Source organism: Pezoporus flaviventris, unplaced genomic scaffold (assembly GCF_033815535.1).
Source record: "Pezoporus flaviventris isolate CSIRO_AGI_PZ_B2104156 unplaced genomic scaffold, CSIRO_AGI_Pfla_v1 ptg000002l, whole genome shotgun sequence".
Classification (NCBI taxonomy): Eukaryota; Metazoa; Chordata; class Aves; order Psittaciformes; family Psittacidae; genus Pezoporus; species Pezoporus flaviventris.
In genome coordinates this window covers 55289139-55298380 of record NW_026892550.1, presented here as the reverse complement: position 1 = coordinate 55298380, position 9242 = coordinate 55289139, and positions in this window count along the sequence as shown.

Below are 9242 nucleotides of genomic sequence, written 5' to 3'. Positions count from 1 at the left end.
CCTAAAGATAAGGACTCTGAAAAAGAGACCTTTTTTGTTTTTTTTCTTAGATGGCTGGTGTGAAATTGCTTTCTATGCCTGAATCTTTCCTGTATTTCCACAGGAATCTGTCTGAACTGGCCAGTTTCAGACACATTTGAGGGAGGTGGCAGATGCCTTTAGGATACTGGTTTCAAGAAACCCTGGGCCACGAGAAGAAGGAGAAGACCAGTGTTAAGCTTTCTTTGGAGCATTCCAAAAGAATTAAACCATGAGGTAAAGTCTGCTGTCTCTCTTTAGCAGACACAAGTGGAGGGAGTTCCTTTTTCCTTAGGGAAAAGATCAGGATTAAAATGAGAATGCTGGAAAATATGTGAGTCATCTTCCCCAGAGTTTCTACTTATGGCTAAGGGAAGGTGGGAAAGGACGTATGACTTACCTTGAACACTAAAGCCCAGGAGTCTCAGACAAAGCTCACATCTATTTTTTAAATTTTAATTATTATTTAAACTTTGGATGACTACATATTTCAAAATACTCTGAGCATCCTATTAGGAAATGTGTTTATGGAGGGCAGGTTGTTTTACAGGGGCTTTTTAGTGAGATACAGACAAACAGTGTCCAGAGGATGAGATATGTTGGGGACTTTAAAGTGCAATTGAACCGAATGCCATCAATGCTCATAAGTGCACATAAATGATTGTGTAAGAACTTCAGACTAATGAACAGAAAGTGCTTGTTTGTTTGTTTTTTTGTTAACAAAGAATGCTGAAGGAAAATTAACATGATTGGGGAAAATAAGGAGATGAACTTGAATATCTTGATGCGGTAAATTGATTTTGTCAGCTTTAATATATGTGCCAGTGACATTTTAAGTATAAATGAGGACTTGAGAAGCTCTTAAATTTGAAGATGGAAGCTGATGAAATGTGATATTCTTCCTGTATTTAAATTAAGCTTAACAACTACTTAAATCCCAGCTGATCAATAATTTCTGTAGCTTAACAGTCCTGAATTTCTCCAGCAGTTTTGATTGTTTATTGTCCTGTAAACATTTTCACTGAATAGTTTTTGGTCAGCATCATTAGTTTTGGCTGCAGGTACATATCAGGTTCTCTACATTAAGAGAAAAGATGACCATATTTTGCAAACAACAAATAAATAGAGAGAAAAATCATCTTCAGTGTAAACATTTCCAAGTAATTTGATGATAATTTTTTTTTTTCTAAAATAAACAAGCCAACTCAAAATATTATATTACAGGTATGTTGCCTCTGTATGATGCCTTTATGGAGTACTGGTTACTGAAGATTTTCCAGGCCTGCTCTATTAAGTTCAGTTTGGGTTTCACTGATTGTGAGACACCATGTTTTCACAGATATTTTCTTTGCATTTATAACACTATTCATGTCACTGAAGAGAGACAGGGAGGGGGTAAATATCTGGTACAACTTAAATGATTGCACTGCTTTGTGGTACAGAATAAAAGCCTGAAGGTTTTCAGCATGCAGTGAGTAGATCAATGTGTATTAGGAGCAGACAGAGCCTCCCTGGTTGTCCATGCTCATCCCTGCAGGCTGTAAGCTGTGAGTGATTCAGCTACCTGTCCTGATAGTTAGACTTTTTTTTCCCCTCCTGCAGTTAAGTCAGGGTATGGGACTATTTTGGAATCACAGTGATTTTTCACTGCTTTGTAGAGAGAAATGTATGTAAGTTGAAGGAGTGTGTGTCCAGGAAGCCCCACTGGGCTGCAAATACTGTACACAGAGATCACAGTCCTACTCTGTTCAATTCCATCTCCCTCCTGGACATCACTATATCCTCTGCCCTGCTTTAGCCAAGAGAAATATGATTAGCAAATCATGGTTATTCAAGCTGTGCTTAAGTACAGTATTAGCATTGTCTGAGACAAGCCAGGGAGTGAGTGCCTCCGCTGACAGATCTGGAGGTGGGTGATCCACAGCAGGGAGCAGAAGTGGCTGCCCCAATAGGGAGCAAGAGGGTAGGTGAAGGACTGTAACCTTTTCAGACAACAAAGCTGCCACTGAGAACAGATGTGCAAATAAGTCCCATGAGTGCCATAAGCCAAGTTCACCTTTCTTTTGAGGCAAACAACAGTGCATGCCCAGTGCAAAGCAGTTTTTCATTCCAGCATATACAAATCTGCCAGCCAAACGGACAAAGGGAAACTTTCCATAACAAATCTTTACCTAGGAGCAGGATCTGTCTAAGGCACTGTCTCCAGAAAACCATGCCTCTTGCCCAGGTAAATGAAATTAAGAATTAATTCCCAGTGCAGCACTTAGGACACTGTTTAGATCTGAAACGTTTATTATTAGGCCCCTTAATTTGGATATGAAAATGGGACTGCCCATTTAGAAACTACAAATTCCTTGGTTTTGGATGTTCATCTCTCAGGAGATGTTTACCCCACCCACTAGCTTTCTGATCCCTAGATATTGCTGTCTTCCAGAACAACTGTTTTGACATGTTAATTTGCCAAAAATAAAGGGGAGAGCTTCTGCTTGGCACAGGCTGTGGGTTTCTGCCCAACTTATTCTTCATGCTCCCAAGGGAAGTTGCAGCAGGTATCCTTTCACAGAATGGGAGAGTTGAGATGCTCCTGGGACCAGATGCATCCAACTAGGAGAAGCTCTTAAATCTGAACCTCATTTAACCAAAGTTAAATGAGGATTTCATCTTGCATTCTCTGTACACAGCCCTCCTTATGCTGTAGAGAAAGCTTAAAGCTAGGTTAGATGAACTGGGCTTGTTGAGAGTCAAGATAACACACTGAGCCCAGGACAGGGCACAGAAGCAGCATGTTATTTGCTCTGCAGACCATTTCTAATTACTAGAGCTATTCACTCCTCTTAAGCTACTTATTAAAATGATTAGCTTAGAGCTCCTCTGCTACAGAGGAGTCCTAGAAGAAGTCTTTTGTTTGCAGTGGCTTAACATTAACAAACATATTGCCTGCCCCTGCTCTTTACAATGATAATTTAATGACAAGGACAGCATCTGCCATAAACAAGTTCTGTGTTGGCTGCTTTCAGTAAGACTTCTATCAGATGAAAAGATGAAATGAGGTTTTGCTCTGTTAGTTGGAGGAGGTAACAGAAACTGGCTTGTAAACAAAGAACAATTATGCTGGGAATTAACTTCCAAGGGGAGGACAGACTGTTTTGGAATATAACCATACGGAAATTAATGCCAGGCAAATGCATAAGGTTTCTCAGAATCACACCAAAGTCAACTCTAGAATGCTTGGTTTCCGTTTCCAGTTGAACTAGAAGTTTGTACTTCTCTTCTAGCAAAATTTTAATGTCAGATCTCTGCTCAGTATAAGCACATGGACACATGGATTTTATGGCCTTCACAATATTGTTGCTTTTTTTATTTTTTTACTTTTTTAAGAATGGAGGGAAAAGGAAAAATTGGGAAAAAAAGAGGCTAGTTAGAGAAAACGGTCTTAATTTGGAAGCCACAGGTACCACTTTTATAAGCTTTTATTGAGCTTTTGCCCACAGTAAATTTATATAAGCTTTGGCTAGACAGTAAATTTCTGTTTGCTATGACCTGCTTTAAATAGGGAGCTTTCAGCACTACTTTGCTGACAGCTAAAGGTACAGATGAGGTAATAAAACCAACAAGTCCTGGGAAATGCCCACTCAGTTGGGAAAAACATTTCCTTGGATCCTTTGTATTTTTGGATCCGTGTAAAATAACATTTATTGTTTTACTAAGATGCTTGGTAGCTACATCACTGTGCATTTAAGAAGAGCTTTTACAAGTTTTGATTCTTCAGCTCTCTGCTGCCTTCTGTCTTGCTAATCAGGTGTTTCAGACCTCTTTCAAGAAGACTGGCAGTTAATATCACAATTTCATCTCACAGCTCCTGGCCAGCCTACTGGAAGGTTTCACTGAAGAGAACTGAATGCTGATTGAACTGAACAGGCTGAATTGAATAACGCTTGACCTCTATACACCTGTCAATTGGATAGGAGTCACTTACGTGAATTACTATTAAAACAGTAAAAATCAAAGCAATGCAATTACATTTACAAATTGTGGTTGTATTTAATAAAGGTATCTAATTAGATGACTCGAATGTAGTGTTGTGGCTTGCACAGTGCTGAGACTGACCCTGAGTAAAACTGACAGCCCCACTTTTCAACAGGGTCAGTTCACACTGAATATGATGGATGTATGGGTTCCTCTCTGGCACAAGCTCCCCAAAGAAGGCTTCTAGTGACAGGGCAAATTGTGATGTCCCAGGACTGCATGCTAGCAGCAACACGTGTGGTTCTACCCCGTTGGGAACATGAATCATTTGCCATGATATCCAGACTTAGACCAAGACATCTTCACCTACCCCGTCCAAACCACACAATAAGTGTTTGATCTGGAGATATAAGAAATACCTCTTATTTCCAGGAGCTTCAGCTGGAAGGTGGACAGCCCAGCATGTGTTTCTTCCTAGACCTCAGCTGCTGAGGAAAAAGTTCTGCTAAAGCTCTTAGCTGAAACCAGTTACAGTCTAGCAGCTCTGGCATTAACATTTGGAGATCCTCAATTAGGCCTCTGATGTTGCCCTAATGACTCACTCATTAACAGCACTGCAAATCCATGTGCAAGGGAATTAGCTGCCTGAAAAGCACTGTGACTATCTGGTCACATATGTCTTTTATTAGGTACCCAAGAGCTACAGCACAATTAGTGAATGCTTAGTGTCTCTTCATTTCCATACCATCACTGTAAAAGTAGAATAAATTGTACCTGCTGGATGAGGACATGGCTTGGTTGAAAAAGGTATGAGACCTCTGTATGAAGTTTTGTGTTAAATTTGTTTTACCTCTTGGAAAATGTGCTCAAGTTGCAAGGGAAGCAGTCTTGGCATAGGATGGGGAAGGACCAGTGGCCCTCCCCTTGTGCCACTGAACCGCAAAGTTACATCTGTGTGGAGAAAACAAACAAACAAACCAACCAACCAGACAAAACTTATCACTGCTAAATATTGAAATCCACCCTCATCATCAGAATGTCAGTAATACCGTCTCCCAGGTAAATCTGAATGCTGAAGGAAAGCTCAGCCACTGAACTTCAGCTCTCCACTGATGAAGGAGTGAGTTTCCTTTGTGAACAGAACAGCTGTGCTTCCCTGAGACAACGCAGGGGTCAGTCTTCCTCAGAAGAAAGCTATTATATCATGGTGTCAAGGTTTAAACCCAGTCAGGCAACTCGTTCACTCACTCCCCCCCTTTTTTCCCTCCCCCTACTCCCGGAGGGACGGAGAGGAGAATCAAAAAGAATGCAACTCCCACAGGTTGAGATAAGAACAGTTTAGTAACTAAGGTATAACACAAATCACTACTGCTACCACCAATGATAATAATGATAAAGGAAATAACAAGGGAAGAGAATACAACACCTCAGCACCAGCTGACCAATAACTCGCCCCCCAAGCCCGACCAAGCTCCGACCGATACCTCCTCCAACCCTGCAGTCCCCCAGCCCTTCCGGCTAACTCCCAGTTACATCCTGGGCATGACGTGCTGTGGTATGGAATAGCTCTTTGGTCAGTTTGGGTCAGGTGTCCTGTCTCTGCTTCCTCCCGGCCTCCCCTCCTCCCTGACAGAGCATGAGGCTCACAAAGTCCTTGGCCAAACCAAAACATTGCTATCAGCTCTGTTCCCAGGCCGAAAGTCAAAACACAGCACTGTACCAGCTACCAAGAAGGAGAAAAATGACTGCTACTGCTGAACCCAGGACACATGGCACTTATTTTATTGGAATACGCTTCTCTTTCAAAAAGTCTACAGGTCAGGCTTGAATCTGAAAAGCAGAAGAGGTAGAGAGGTAAATGAAATAGAGATAGTAAAGAGCTCAGCAATAACAGATGAGTTGAGCCCCGGCTCTGGAGGCAATTCAGGAGAAATAATCAGGTTGAAAAGTTGCACTAAAAAAGACTTCTTGGAGATGCAGACAAAACTAGATTCAATCAATATTTTTCCTTCTTTTTTTTTTTTAATGAAAAATTCAATTAAGATTTCCAGACCTTAAGAAAAAAAAAAAGGCAAAGAAAAAAAAAAAGCTGTTTCAGCAGTTTCTTAAAAAAAACACCCAAGCATCTTCATGCACAGCATTGTAACTACTGTAATGGCAAAAAAATGTTTGACGGAATGTTTGTAACATCTCAACAGAGACTGGAGATAAAATTGATCTGGTGAAATGATAAATGGCCAGGAAACTCTGGCCCTGTAATGGAATGACTTAAAGGGCAGCAAAGGAAAAGATGATCAAAGACAGATCCTTTCTTAGTAAGTACAACTATGAAGAAAAGATAAGAGTGAACAAGGGTCTGATTGCCTTTTACAATGAGATTATTACTCTGTGCAATCATTAGATATGAATGATATGTATGATATGTAGATATGAATCACTGTAGCTAGGTCTGGTCATACCTCATCAGATGAGTTTTGACAGAGGTCTTAGTGTAATTTCTTTAATATTAATAAAGGTATTCCCTCTCTCACCAAATAACTTACTATCGGTTTTGATTCACAGTCTTGGAAGAGCAATGGGATGATGTTTTTTGTCAGCTTTCGGTCATTTCCTTTGGCTAGTGAATGAATGATGACATCCTTGTTACTTTGAAATTTCTAACAGAGCAGCAATTTACACTTGCCTCTCTGAGTAACCTCTGTGCAAAACTCACCCTTCATCCCTCATGCTTCTTTAATTTTGTATTCTTATAAGACAGTTTGTGAAAACTTGAACCTTGAGCCATGCCTGTATTCCAACAGTCAGGCCACACAACAAGTGTACATAGTCCCAGTTGGTGGAGTCATGGGATTACACTGCTCTTTGTTTGACTTTGAGGAGATACAGCAAGTTCCCAGCTCTCATGTCTGTGCTGGCAATCTTAAAAAAAAAGTGGTCATGTACATAAATAAGTCTATTACTTCCCAACATTGCAGACAGCCTAAAACCATAACTCTGAAAGTGGAACTTTCCCTCTACTTTTTTTAATAGCACCTCAAAACAACAATGGAAATAGGGAGGGGAAGGAAGAGGAGATGAGGCAACTTCTTGTCTTTAGCACCTGGGATGAAAACAGTAATCTGGGCAAGTGATTGCACATAAGACAGTGGAAGTAAAGCTCCATGCTGTAAGCTGGCATCAAAGTGGCAGCTGGATTCCTAAGCCACCAACAGTGTGTTCCAATGTGAAATGCAGATATAGGGACCTTTTATGTATTCCACACTGATACAGCTGAACCCCTAAATGGCTAAGTTGTCTTGGGGTTTAATTTACCATTATAGGCTCCTGTCCACGTCTGAGCTCTGTCATGGCGGTAACTACTGATGTTTCGGGTACTAGTGGACTTCTAGGTGCTATGGGCTCCTGCCTCATTCTCATGTTTCCACTTTCCAGCTGCTTGGCTACTCCCTATAACTGACATCTTCAGCATTTCTGCACCATCTTATGTCAGTTTGTATTTCCATATCTGGACATTGCTGATATATACGACATGAGTGTCTTGTGCAGCACTCTCTTGGGCCTCTGGTAGATGACAGACATGCTGATTACTAATCTTTTATCCAACCCCTATTCAGTTTCATTCTCAAATGTCTCATTACATCGTTTGCACAGCCACACTAATCAGACATGATACTTCTCATGGTTTCCAAGCATCACTTCAGCCTGCTCCACTTCATTGAAAAGCCTCTCTGTCGTTATGCCAATCTCACCACTGCCTTCCCTGAAGCTACCTTCAGTATTTCCTACACTTCACAGTCCTGACTGGGCACCAAACTTGTTTACTTCTATCCTGTAGTGGAAAAAAGTGAGAGATATAATGGACATTGACTCTGCATTATTGGCATTTGACATTTTCTGATAACATTTCCCTCTATCAGCTACTGAGTAATAATACTGGAGAAAGACCCATCCCCTCTGAAAAACTGTGAAATTATCTTAATAAAATCAGCAATAAGGTCTAGTATTAAAACAACATACATCTTTCTCCTGCGTACAGAGAAAATGCAGACCTCCACTGACACAATGGATGTCAAGTTCATTCCATGCTGTGGCTTGAAAACTGACCTTAAAGTGTTATCGGTACCTTTTCTTAGGGTAGTGTTCTTTTTTTATTAATTCTTTTGAAGCATCAGCCGAGAAAGTGAAAATGTTATGAAAGAAATGCAATACGTAAGTGCTCAGTTGATTTGAGGTGCAGAACGCAGAAATTATGTGATTCTGTATACTGCTTAATTAAAAGGATTACCGTTAGCACTGGTTTCCAAGGAGGAATTTCCGATCTTCATTGAAAAATGAAATGTACTGGTAGAGAGAAGCATTTTTCTATCATAAAAAAATAATAGCAGCTCCCCTGCTTTACCTGACAGTTTGCTCCTAAGATAATTGTGCTATTTTGCATGGATGTGCAGAGATATCTTCACTGCTGAGCACAAAGTTGCCATGTAGGTTTGCTAAGTACTCACAGTATGAAATAGCATACATAGTAGAACCCTGTAGATCATGTACCATAAACCAATTACTTTTCCCTCCAGATGAGAGATGAAAGTAATTATTTTGGGAAGGCACACTGCAACCTCAGAGATCATAGTCATATCACAGCATTTGGAACCAGATTTTCTATTATGGTCATATTTTTTTTCCCTGAAGTCAAAATCATTCAATCTTAATTCATAAGTAATAATTATTTCCCCACTGTTAATGTTTTAACACACCATCTCTGAGTTACATACACTAAAGCAGACCTTGCAAATGCATTTAAGTGTGACACACCTCTACAAAGTTGAAATCTACAATCAACCAAACAAAAGAAAAAATGCTTTAACTTGTTGCTCTCACATAAAGTAGACTGCATTAGAATTGGACTTCATTTTCACTATCTTTGGAAGGTTATTATTGAAGCCATCCAGGAAAGTTAGAGATCTAAATCCATCAGATAGTTTTGGAAGCCCAAAAGAATTTCAAAACCCAGCTTATTATTCATCCACTTATGGAGCTACCCAAAATTAGATGCAATGAGATGACTCTTCTGTATACTGACCTCAGAAACTGAACCGGGGGGGCTAAACCTGGGAGTTCCTGTACATTACACAGTATCATGCTTATCAATGCAGCAGTGCCATGTCCATTACCCAGTCCACAGAAAAGAACACTTCAATGCGGAATCTATAAAAAAAGTCAAGCAAAAACTTTCGTGCCATGATCTCTGCACATTACTGTGC